The 13,269-nt window shown below is 31.1% G+C and overlaps 1 protein-coding gene across 3 annotated transcripts in view; it reads left to right on the top strand.

Moving 5' to 3' along the window:
* The window catches only part of trx (trithorax), a 135,220-nt gene that overhangs the window by 85,280 nt on the left and 36,671 nt on the right, over nt 1-13,269 (top strand). The window lies entirely within an intron of this gene.

Raw genomic sequence — 13,269 nt, 5'->3', positions numbered from 1 at the left:
TATATTAGGATTACAGTTATTTTAAAAAATGTAGTAGTATCAAGTTATTATTTTTAAATGTTTTACAAAATTTGAAAGATTTTCTCGTTTTTCTTTTAAAATGCTTGTTGTAGACAACAGTCTGTTTCAAATACGGGGGGAATACAATAATTTTAATAAAATAACAAATAAATTCAATAGTTCATAAAATTTAGTTAGATTTTGCTATAAATGGTATATGACAGTTAAAAATTCTATTATAACTGCAATATACTTTATACAAATATTTTAATTTAATGCAAGATAGATGTAAATAAATAACTTTTAGATTTATTTATTTAAATATTTTTTTAATATTTGTGTATCATATCGAATATCAATAAATTTTAATCTTATACATAAATTTTTCGTCCGATGGAGAATTATTGTTCAATAAAGATAATGACGAAATCTGCCCAAAAGGGATCACACTTATTTTCTATGTTCCTAGACAATACACTTTTTCGGCGACCGACTTTTCTTTGTAGGCTACATGTTGCCGGTAGTATAAAATAGTCCTTGTAAAACACAAAAATATTTCCAATTAAAATTATAAAATAACTTCTTAAAAAGGAACTGGTGATAACAGATGTCTTGCTTATGTCCATCAATACCTTCTGGGGGTGTAACTGCTTTTATCTACTGGAAACTAGTGCTGGAAAATGTAGGTTTTTTTAAAAAAAAGGAAAGCTGCCACCTGGTGACGACACTTGTAGAGTTTATTCATAAATTTTTTTTTTCTTCCTTATAGTAAAAAGAGTGACATAAATAACTTGAAAACCAAAAAGAGTATAAAATAAACAATGTATCCTGCATGGTATTAAGTGATAAAAAAATTCATTTAGTTTTGATTGTCTATAGTCTTTACATAATAAATCATTGAAAAGGCATTTCTAAGAATATTGCATCCTAAAATTGTTTGATTTCATTGTACTCTACAACATAAGACATTCGGTACTTCTGCATTTTGGCAGTTATTTGAGGGTTAGTTATGTCATTCTCCTTGTCACTTTCTTCAGTTGCATCAGTATTGTGTTTTGTAGCTGCCTCTTCCATTACAGTAGAATAGATGTCTTAGGTAAGTTCTTCAGTGCGGATACCTCTGTCAGTTTTCATCCAAGCATTGAAATCAGATAATGGCATATCATTGAGATTTAAATCATCATTGTTTTCCAAAAGGAAAACAATGATGATTTAAATCTCACACAGCTGAATGTGTACCTTCAGCTGTACCTTCATTTGCAGCATTAGTTAATCTTTGTGCTTGAATTAGTTTACAATTGTAGTTGATGTAATTTCATCCCAGTTTTGTGTAAAAAGATGAAGAACATCTAGAAGACTGGTCTTTTTTTGACAGCTTCTTGCATTCATTTTCATGATTTTAATGTCTTGTAGAAGTTGACTGTTCATTTTGTGGTATTAGTATGCATCCATAGTTTGGATTTCACCCTGATCACAAGATTGGATGAGTAATAATGTATTGGATGGCAAATATGTGACTTTTATATGAATTAAAGAGTTTGTTACTTGATGCACTTTGCAATTGTCAACCAAAAGAAGGATCTAGTGCTTATGTTTCCAGTCTTAACCCAGTGACCCATCATTAAAAATTGCTGCTATCATCAAGTCATTACTATTAGAATGATAAGTAACCAATAATGCTCTCACTTCTTAAAACAACAATTTTTGATATCACTATCAAATTGTGTTTCTCTCTTGCTATGCTTACACAACACATGATAATCACATACTCCTTGAAAATCTTACAGCCTTGTATTTTTTCATTTTTGAATAAATAAATATGTTTGATCACAGCACAGAAATAAAGGCTGGTTTCATCAGTGTTATAAACATTTCAAGGCAAAAATTCAGGAAGGAGTTTAGCCACTCTTCCATCAGTCAGTGTTTCGCTGAAGAGAAACCTGCATCTTTTTCTTTATTGTGTACCCTTTTGTAAACAATGTTTTTTCCAGCAAAGAAACTATTCATCAATTGCTAAAAAATTTTCTTTGTTCATTTTTTAGCAAAGTCTTCAGTTTTTTGATAAATAAGTGGATCATTAATCAGTGTGTCTTTCCCTTGTACTTCTGTAAACCGTAACTTCAAAGATGTTTCTGCCTTCCTATCTTTTATATAACAATTCTTTTTAGTTTCATTGTTCTGATTAGATTGTGCTGTTTTTTCAAGATTGTTTCTCTTCTTCAGAAGCAAGCACAACAAAGGTTGTGAGATTTTTAACTGGACTGCAGTATTTCTTTGGTTTATTTTTGGGAGACTATACACAGTAGATCCCCCTATAACATGGTAGATACGTTCCATGTTATATGAATTCCGTCTTGTACGAGTCACTTAGATTTTACAAATACATGAGCCGTTCACAGCCCGGCACTTGTGCAGTTTAGGGGGTATGGCTGTTTGAAAGGTTTTCTTCCATAAAATTAATCAATTCTAGACTAATTTGACTCGAACATTTCCAAAACACATATAATTTTTGAGAATAATCCATATAAACTATGCTATAGACAAAAAATTGTAGGAATACTTACCAAGTGCACACTGTTTGAAGACACCATTGCTTAAGCTTGTTTTCGTTACGAAGCAGCTCATCGAATGGTGGGCACATGTTTCCTGATAAGTTATTTTTTCTGCGAAAAATTCACTGAACTTTGGAGACATCATTAATAGAAATATAATTTTTATGGTTGTTGAATAATAAATGTTTTTTAGTAGGTCTGCTGCTCGTTTAAACTCAACGGTTTGTGCAATGTCCACTATTGGTCCAGATTCAACCAATCTTGTTGAGACACGAGTCGGCCATGACAATCTGTCTCATTCTTTTATCGTGTTATACGAGCCTCTTTTAGTGTGTTATATGAACGCGATTGCAATTTTTCTGCCATGTTATATGAATCCATCTTATATGAACCCGTTATAGGGAGGTCTACTGTATAGTAATATTCTAAAATATTTAATTTGTTTTTCAATGGTAGATCATTATGTTGCTTTATCCACAATACTAAACAATAAAGATCAAAGTGGGTATAGTACAGTAGATGGACCTTGAGATTCAAAATAACTTACCATCTGTAAAATACAATATTATGGGATGAGATTGAAGCTTCTTTTATGCTGTAAATGTATTTCTATAAACATATGTACCATACATGTACAGAAAGTGGCCAATAAATGTGTAGCATGGTGGTCTTGACGATGTCCAAATTTTTATTGGTTTACAATTCTGGATTTTTCCCATGTTTTGTTTGTTTTTCTAAACAACTGCTCTCTCAAGAGGAAAAAACTGAAGAAGCTAATGTGACAGATGTACAAATCACCACCTACAGGTATCTGAAATAGCTTGCACTGATATTGTTGGTATTTAGTTTATCATTAACCGATCATATTAACCAAAGCATTGATTACATTAAATGATACATTTTTCATAGAAAATGCACAAATGTTTTGGAACTATGAAAAGTGATCACAATAAGAAGCTGATAACAATAAACATGATTTTAATAAGCAGAATCCAATGTATTTTAAATTTTTTGTGAATTAAATTGAATGGAATTATGTTTTTGAATATTATTTTACACATATGTTCTTACACTGATGATGCATATAAATTTATAATTCTATTATTTATTAATCAAAACTTTTCTCTTATTCATTTATTGATGAAGAATATGCAGCGGTAGTTTAAATATTAAATTTTGTTTTTCACATATTTAACTTTCAATATCATCACAATAATGACTCATTAATGATTTCCATTGTGTTAACATGAAATCATTTATAATTTTTTCTTATTTTCATCGATTCAAACTTGTTGAGTCAAAGGAGAGAAATAAATCGAAGAATTGGTTATTTTCAGTCAGAGAATCTGAACAAAGTTTCATGATTTGTAAAATTTTAGGCAGTTTCTTCAGATTTTTGAAAGTGAAATCTTGCAAAAGATATTAATTTTGTCATTGTATACCAAAGAAATATTTATAAATTTTGCCACAATACTATCGGGTCAGGCCATAAGTCATGCGCATTTTTATGACCTTGAGAAAAATCTTGTTTTGCTGTTAAAAATGTTAAAAAATGCAAAAATGTGATAATGAAATGTTAAATTGGATCTCATTCATATAATACTGTTCAGAATTGTGAACATTTCAGTTGTTTATTTTCATTAAAATGGAAGTAACCGACAAATACAAAAGACATGTTTTATACTTTTTATTTTTAAGTGGTGAGAATGCTACAAATGCAGCCAAAAAAATAAATACTGTAAATAATCAAATCGTAATAAGTGCAAGGACTGCACAGAAGTGGTTTGAAAGATTTTGAAACAATGCTTTTAGTGTGGAGGATAAGGCTTGTACTGGAAGACCCATTGACTTTGATGATGATGCTCTCTCTGCACTAGTTGAAGCAGAACCATCTTTAACAGTTGATGAAATTGTGGAACATTTAAATTCATCCCATGGAACTGTTCATAGACACCTACAACAAATCGGAAAAGTTTCAAAGCTAGGAAAATGGATACCACATGAACTGTCAATAGCTAACCGACAATAACGTGTAAACATTTGCACGTCTCTTTTATCCCATATTGCTTTAGAACCTTTTCTTGGTAAGCTGGTTACTGGAGACGAAAAATGGATTCTCTATAATAATGTGACGAGAAAAAGACAATGGATGGATCGCGACAAGCAGCCAAAACCGACTGAAAAAGGTGGGTTGCATCCAAAAAAAAATTCTTTTGTCTGTTTGGTGGGATATGTCAGGTGTAATTCACTTTGAGCTGTTAGAACCTAATCAAACAATTACAGTTCAAATGTATTGTGAGCAATTAGAGCGTTTAAATGAAAAATTGAAAAAAAATCGACTGTCGTTAGTGAACAGAAAGCATGTTCTCTTGCAGCATAACAATGCCAGACCACACGCTGCAAAAATAACTGTACAGAAACTTGATAGCTACAACTAGGAAATTTTACCTCATCCACCATATTTGCCAGATATTGCTCCCAGTGATTATCATCATTTTTGCAGTTTGCAGAATTTTTTAAAAGGGAAAACTTTTGAGGATGAGAACAATGTAAAAAGGGCTATTTCTGAATATTTTGATTCAAAACCGAAATCATTTTACAAAGACAGGATTAAAAAGCTACTATCAAGATGGCAAGAAATTGTACAAAATAATGGGGAATACATTATAGATTGAAATAAAATTTAATTAAAATTTTTTGCTGCTTTTTTTGTAGATAAAAATATGCATGAACTTATGGACTGACCTGATAATTATATATTTAAATATTTTGCTAAGCTTTTTTTGCTTGATATTTATTAGTCTTACTTTTACTTTTGGTGAATAAATTTTACTTCTTTAACTAATAATACATACCATATGTTTTTATGTCCTATAAATATAATCCTAAAATGTAATACAATAATAAATATTACACTGCATTAATCATTGACAATATTAATATAAATAGGTTCTATTTTATTTTATAGCTAAAAGTATGAAAAACTAAATTTAATACACATATACAATTTATATTGCACATTTATCTATTGATTAAAATTTCTTGAGGATTTTAGTCTTAAACTTATTCTTAGTATAGAAACTGTCATAGAACTGGAGAAAATTTAAAAAATAAAATGTACACCACCTCTCTCATTCCAATCATATTAATCTCCTTCCTATCCACAACATATTGCATCCTTCTCTTCTGAAGGATGCAATACAGTAGAGCAGTGTTTCTCAAACTTTTTTGTCTGGTGGCACACTGAAATTACTAAACAAAATTCACGGCACCCCTATTATTATTATTATTTTATTTTTATTTATTTTTTTTTTTGCTTTTTTACGGTTAGTAAAGATATGAAGGATGAAAAGTCTTTGAAAAAAATAAAAGTTTTTTAAAGTAAGTAAGTTTATTTCCAAACAACACAAAAACATTCAAAACAAAAGTTATTATTATAAAGGTATCTGGTGATAAAATGAGCTCTCAATTTTTTATGATTTACTAGTTGATTCCTTAGCTTTGCTACCAGTAACCACTTCTCGATCATTAGAATCTTCACGTTTTCTTTTTTTAATGAAAAAATTATTCATGATATTGAATAACATAATTAACTTCAATATTTTATTATAAAATTTAATTACACGTTAATAATTTATTTTTTCTTGTAAAGAAGAAAAATATTTTTATATGATGCTTTTTCGTTATTGTCTGAACATATAACAATAATATAAACAATTACTGCATTCAACGCATTTATATTGCACTTCTACTCACTGCAGGAACAGAAGAACAGACAACTAGTAACTAGTTCGTTTTTTTTTTATAGTATTTACGTATCGCCAATTACCGAGTCACTGAGACAAGTGGTGACGTAACAAGATTAGTAGAAAAAAACCAATATTCATTTTTTATAATTGTTTTAATTATTTATTTAATTTAATACTTTAATTCCATTATTTTAAGTAATTTTAATTTAATTATTTAAAAATTTTGCAGCACCCTTGTGGTGTACTTGCGGCACCCCAAGGGACCGCGGCACCCGCTTTGAAAACCACTGCAGTAGAGCATCGATTATCCAACTCCCGATTAACCGATCGTGTTCTAGTCGGCAAATTCAAATGTCCACTAGTGATGTGGCGCTACAATATTTGGTTATGTTTTGACTACTTTAATATTATTTTTGTTAAATTTTTGCATGTTTTAGCTGGCAGCACTGGCTCAACCATAAAAGGGAGGCTAGTATTTAAACCAGGCCTAATACAGTATACTAATAATGTATTTTTTCATACTTTTCGGTTATCCAACCAACCCCAGTCCCCAATTATGTCGGATAATCGATGCTCTACTGTGTGATATAAGAAGAACCTTCACACCCTGTACTAGCATCCTAGTCACTGTCATTGAGTTTAATTATAAAACAGCATGGATATTCAACAACATTGACCATTGACACAACACTTAACCTTAGGCAAAATATTCTTTTGAGTAAATCAACTACTGTTAAAATAAAACTTTTGAGATGCTCTGCTCACAATCAGGAATATGCCAAAAGAATAATTGGATTTTTCAAATAGGCTTGCTATTTCTTTTGAAATACTTGTAGAATAATTAGCAGTTTTGTGAATTTATATATCTTATTTTAAGATTAGGTATGGTTTTTCACTGTTTATAATTATTGTATCATTCTGTTGTTCTAAATGATTGCATAGATTATCTCTAAAGCTGTATCTTATAATCGAGATGGGTTGTTGATGATAATAATAATAATAAACAGTATTGTAAAACAACACACAAAATGTACTATGACAGAGCCATAATCACAGATAAAAGAATTTATCACAACAGGCCAGACATCACACTCATTGACAAACACAATAAAATCACATACATTAAAAACATATTCATTCCAAACACTCACAATACACTTACAATTGAATTGATGTAATAGGCTACCATTTAATTTTATACATGTTTTACTCTCTTCTATAAGGAAATAAAATATTCCATTATTCACAATCTTAGCACTTATTTATTATCATCAGTTATCAATGATAACATATTGATAAAGCATTTTTAAAAAATTTGAAATTTAAATCAAATTTGTTTTGTTTAGATTGTAGCATATTACATGAAAATGTAAATGAACAAACATTATTGAAAAAAGTCACTTCTGTCTTTTTAGATAAAAGACGGGTGAGAGAATTTAACAGCTACAACTTCATACGGATTAATTTTAAGGTAATTTTGACATAGAGAGTTGAATTTTTATATCTCTCATATGCCATGTTAGCCAATTAAATTGGATGCTTTAAGCATTCATTTTTGTATTAAATGTGAATTTATGCTAAATAGAATTTTAAAATTTTTATCAAAAGTATTAGTATTTCTTTATAGTTATTTCTTTACAGAAATAATTTGTATTTTCTTATATCAGTAACAGATAGGCTAAGTATTTTTTTATAGTTTGGCAACTTAATCATGTTAATCAACACATTTCTTTTGTCTGAGTCTTTGATCTTTTATAAGTATGTCATTTAAATACTATAATTTATATTTTGAGTATTTATTTATTGGTAAGAAAAGTTCATATTAAAAAGTTATGCCTGTGATGTTAAGATGACAAAGTATATTCAATAATACACAGTATATTGAGAATTTGCATTCTAAAATGAAATAATTTTCAAGTGTTTTAATGTATTCATAATTAGATATTTTTGTCTTTTTCTCATCTTTTTGTCTGTTTCTTTATTACAAGTAACATCTATTAGGAATAGAAAATTTTTCTTAATGTAGTGATGATATCTAATTAGACATTGCTGGACTTCTTCCATAATGTTTATAGATTATTAAATAATTTGTTTTGAAAGTTTTTCTAGCGATTGATGGAATCACTGTCTCATAAGAATTTTAATAATTATAATTTAATTTAATTTAATTTAGAAATGTATAGAAGGAAAGATTGTAAGAATGTGAATTTGGGTTCCACTTCAAAGTCGGTAGGTGCATAAAGACATCTAAGTTCCAAGCCAATCTTTACTTCCATATATGTATATATGTAGAGGGTTCCTATGCACCTGGAAAGTCAGGAATTTTCATTACTGTTTGGAAAAAATTACAGAAAGTCAGGAAATCTGCTTCCTTAGCTGCCTTGTTCATTTTTTGCTGACAATATGCTTGACTAAGTATAGCTGTCTGCAGGCAGCAAGAAATAATGTGGTGCAATACAACTTATGAAAAGGGATGCACAATATTTTCAGACTCCAAAAATTTTCTCAAGTGTACACAAAATTTCCCCAAAAATTTACAAAGTACAAAAAAAATAATAAATAGTTTTAATTTAAATGGTATTATTTATCATTTTTCATTTTAATAATTTTGATTGCATAACAAAACAATTTCTGATCTTTTTTCAGTTTATTAATATTTTATAAAGTTCAGGAAATTTATTAAGTGATAAATTTAATAAATATATAAATAACTTTCCAGTACTGGGATATAATAAACACAATATATCTACACCAGCATACTTGAAATTAATATATTTTTACTAATGTTTTCATCTGTTTATAACCGACATCTTCAGTTATATAATGCAGAACAAAACACAAACATTTTTAAACACTTACATTAAAATCAATCAAGTGTTTAAAAATGTTTGTGTTTTGTTCTGCATTATATAACTGAAGATGTCGGTTATAAACAGATGAAAACATTAGTAAAAATATATTAATTTCAAGCATGCTGGTATAGGTATGTTGTATGTGTTTGATAAACATGTACTTTTGTACATGAATTATACAGGATTTGTTAATGAATAATAAATAAATAATTGCTTTTTTCAAAGCCATATAGATTTATGGTTGTGGATTAATAACAGAATAAACTACTTTAGTTATTTTTAATTACTGAATTATCAATGATCAATAAGTTAATGACAAATTTTTCATCACACTTAAGAAATCTGTGATGAAAACTTTTAATACGATCTATGTTGGGACTTACGAAATAATTGTCGTCCTTTGGTGAATCATCGATATGGGAGCAGGTGGGAATGTTTGATTTGGACCTCACAGCAAGGTGACCCTTTTTCTACTCTAGACCAAGGGATTGGTTCCTCGTATGCTAATTGGGTAATGAGGATGTCTCACGAAGGTGGATACGTATAATTGAAACTCAGGTGCGAGGGGGGGAAATTTCCAGGATGCTTGGAATATCATTTGTAAGAGAAGAAGGTCACCTCTTTACTGCATTGTAGTAAAGAGGAAAAACAAAGGGTCACTCTCTTGACCTCTCCTGACAGAAGTCGGGGAAAGGAGAAATCAATTAGCATATTAGTGTAAAAACTCTAAATAGAGAGGAAAATCTCACACCATGCTTTTTGAATGGTAGACCACAATTCATCCGGATTTGAATATGTATGCTGGCATATACGTTCATCCAAAGATTCTCTATGGAGTTTAGGTCTGGCAGTTGGGTTGGCCATGTCATAAGATTCACCTATTTCTGTTAAAACCATTGATTTACCAAATTTGCTGTGTGTTTTCGGTTGTTGTCCTGTTGGAAGATCTATTTCCTTGGCATTGAATGACTTGCATGAGGAAGCATTTGATTCTGCAATATGCTCTGATAAATGGTTTGATCCATTATTCCATTAATTCTATGAATTGGAGTAATTTCCTTTGCAGAGAAACATCCCCATACCATTAATCACCCACCACATTGCTTTATTATAAGAACTATGTATTTTGGGTCATATCTCATGTTCACTGGTTGTCTGATATATCATATACCCTCACTAGAGTAGACATTGAATTTAGATTCATCACTCCATAACACCTTGGACCATTTTTGTTCGGTCCAAGTGATGTGTTCATGTGCACATGCTAATTTCAACTTTTTGTTTTTTGTAGAGATAAGTGGTTTCTTTGCTAGTCATCTCCCATGTAATCCAAAACTAGTCAAACATCTTTGTACAGTCCTTAAGCTTGTATCTGGGTTATCCACTTTAGATTTATCTTCCTCACACACACTGGGGTGTATATTAGATAAATACAACACTTACTTGAGCCTGTGACCGGTGTGAAAATAACCAAATCAAATCAACAAACGTTTTCCGGACACCTTCCGTGTCCTTCCTTAGGTTAAAACTGCTGGATTCTTTTTTATATAACGCTGTTCCGAACTTTTAAAAAACAAATTTGAACAATGATAGTTCGAATGCATAATGTCCATTGCGCAAGCGCTGTATCCATTGTGTTCTGTGCTGTTCTGAATCGTCTTTCTCCTGCGTGCTTAGATATTCTTGCATTGCATTCTTTTTTAAGGTCACATGACTTCATGTGTCATCGGACCTCAATCAAATCTTCAGGCATCCTCTTGTAATAAAGCTTGCCAAGCAAGCGAAAGAGCTATCTCCTTCCGTGAATTAATGCATGTCGTTTTAGTTTGCGCTTTGTGAATCTCTATTGCTTCTAGCCATTTGAGGTGGTCTATCCGGGGTGTTTTGGTTATTAATGTGGCTCTCGCGAAGTCCACATTAATGCCCAGTTCAGAAGCGTACACCGTGAGTGACGTGGTAGCTCTGTTGTATTGTATATCCGCCTTGTGCTCTTTAACTCTGATTTCCATCGTGCATTTTGTTGATCCTATGTAGATCAGATCCCTATTAAATCTCTCGTCTCTCATTGGGATTTGGTAGACGCCTGGCATTCTACAGAATGTGGACTTGTGCAAATGCAAAAGTTAAAAATAATAAAAAAAAGAAAATAATATATAACATAAAAAATATCTTTTTCACATCCAATCTCACATATGTATCTCGAAATAATAATTTGATAGATGATATAAATTGGTAATTATCTGTCTAGTTTAAAAGAGTTAAAAGTTCAAATATTATTCAGAGTCATTCTTTACCATTAGATACTCCTAAATTTCAAATTATTAAAATTTTTAATACATAATGACTAATTATTTTCAAAATTTGATCTAGAGGATTAATAATTTCTAGCTTATGGTATAATGGCACGATGGAGTGACTTTCATTCAACACTTGGCTTGTTTTCCATCTTTTATTCAGTTAGTATGCCATTTACAGATGCCTTTTGGGCGTTTGCCCCTCCTATCAGCTACTTATAAGCTAGAACCCCCGAAGGAGGTTCTAGCTTATAAGTAGCTTAGAAGAAATATATAACTGTTTGTTTTCTTGATTTAGTGTTAATTTCTAGTTAATTGAGTTAGGTATATTAATTTAGAAAATATTATAAATCAGTTAAAATATATAGATTCAATTGTGATCAGTATGTACACGTGAAATGATTATTGCTATTAGGATTAGCTTTGTTGCAGAAAATTAAGTTACATAGAAAAATCTAATTGTTAATTATTAAACTATTTACATTTATTTTTGAGTTTATGTAGTTAACATTTTCAATATTCTCAAAAAGAAATGATAAATATTAGGTTGGGGAAAAAGAAATCCATTATTTTGTTGCTAGACGGCTGTAGTGATATATATCTCGTAAAGTATTGATCAAACAAGTTCAGACTTGTGCTCATTGGAAAAGTGACATTCCGTACTAAAAAAAATTCTGTTACAGTTTTTTGATTGGTCAATTTAGTTGTGAGTTATAGGGTGTAAAAGATGGAAGTTACCAAAGAGAAAATTTGGTATGTTTTACAATTTTGCTTTGATAAAGGCGAAAATGCAAGCCAGGCGGCTGAAATTGTGAATGATGTGTATGGTCCCGATACTGTCACAGCCAATTATGCACAATTTTGGTTTCGTCGATTCCATTCTGGTAATTTCGATGTTAAAGATGCACCTCGCATAGGTAGGCCCGTCATCAAAAATGTCGATAAAATTATGGAAATGATTGAAATGAGCCAGCATGTTAGCAGTCATAGCATCGCCCAAGAGCTAAAGATTGACCACAAAACAGTTTTAAACTATCTGCTTAAAGCTGGATTCAAAAAGAAGCTTGATGTTTGGGTGCCACATGAATTGATGCAAAAAACATGATGGATCGAATTTCCATCTGCGAAGCCTTGGCTAAATGGAACAAAGTCGACTCATTTTTTAAATGGATGGTGACTGGGGATGAGAAATGGGTCACATATGACAATATTGTGCAAAAACGAACATGGTCAAAGCGCAGTGAAGTGGCTCAAATGGTGGCCAAACCAGGAATAATGGCCAGGAAGGTTTTGCTGTGCATTTGGTGGGACTGTAAAAGAATCATCTACTATGAGCTGCTTCCATATGGTCAAACATTTAATTTGGACCTGTACTGTCAACAATTAAACCATTGGAAGCTAGCGATTGACCAGAAGCGGCCAGAATTGGCCAACAGGAGAGGTGTTGTTTTTCATCAGGACAACGCCAGGCCACACACATCTATAGTGACTCACCAGAAACTCCGGGAGCTTGGTTGGGAAGTTTTGATGCATCCACCTTATAGTCCAGACCTGGCACCAAGCAATTACCATCTTTTTTTTATCATTGCAAAACTTCCTTAGTGGTGATAAATTGGCATCAAGAGAAGATCACGAAAATTGCTTAGTTGAGTTTTTTGCCAATAGGGACCAGGGCTTCTATGAGAGAGGTATTATGAAGTTGCCTTTAAAATGGCAACAAATTATAAAACAAAACAGTGCATATTTGACCTAAATCGGACAATCCGAACCACGTTAAATAAAGTCTTGAAATAAACGTAAAAATAATGGATTTCTTTTCCCC

This window comes from Centruroides vittatus, unplaced genomic scaffold (assembly GCF_030686945.1).
Source record: "Centruroides vittatus isolate TY-2023 unplaced genomic scaffold, ASM3068694v2 contig_290, whole genome shotgun sequence".
In the NCBI taxonomy this organism is placed as follows: Eukaryota; Metazoa; Arthropoda; class Arachnida; order Scorpiones; family Buthidae; genus Centruroides; species Centruroides vittatus.
The sequence above is the reverse complement of the archived record's forward strand: the minus strand, read 5'-3'. Positions and strand labels throughout refer to the sequence as shown.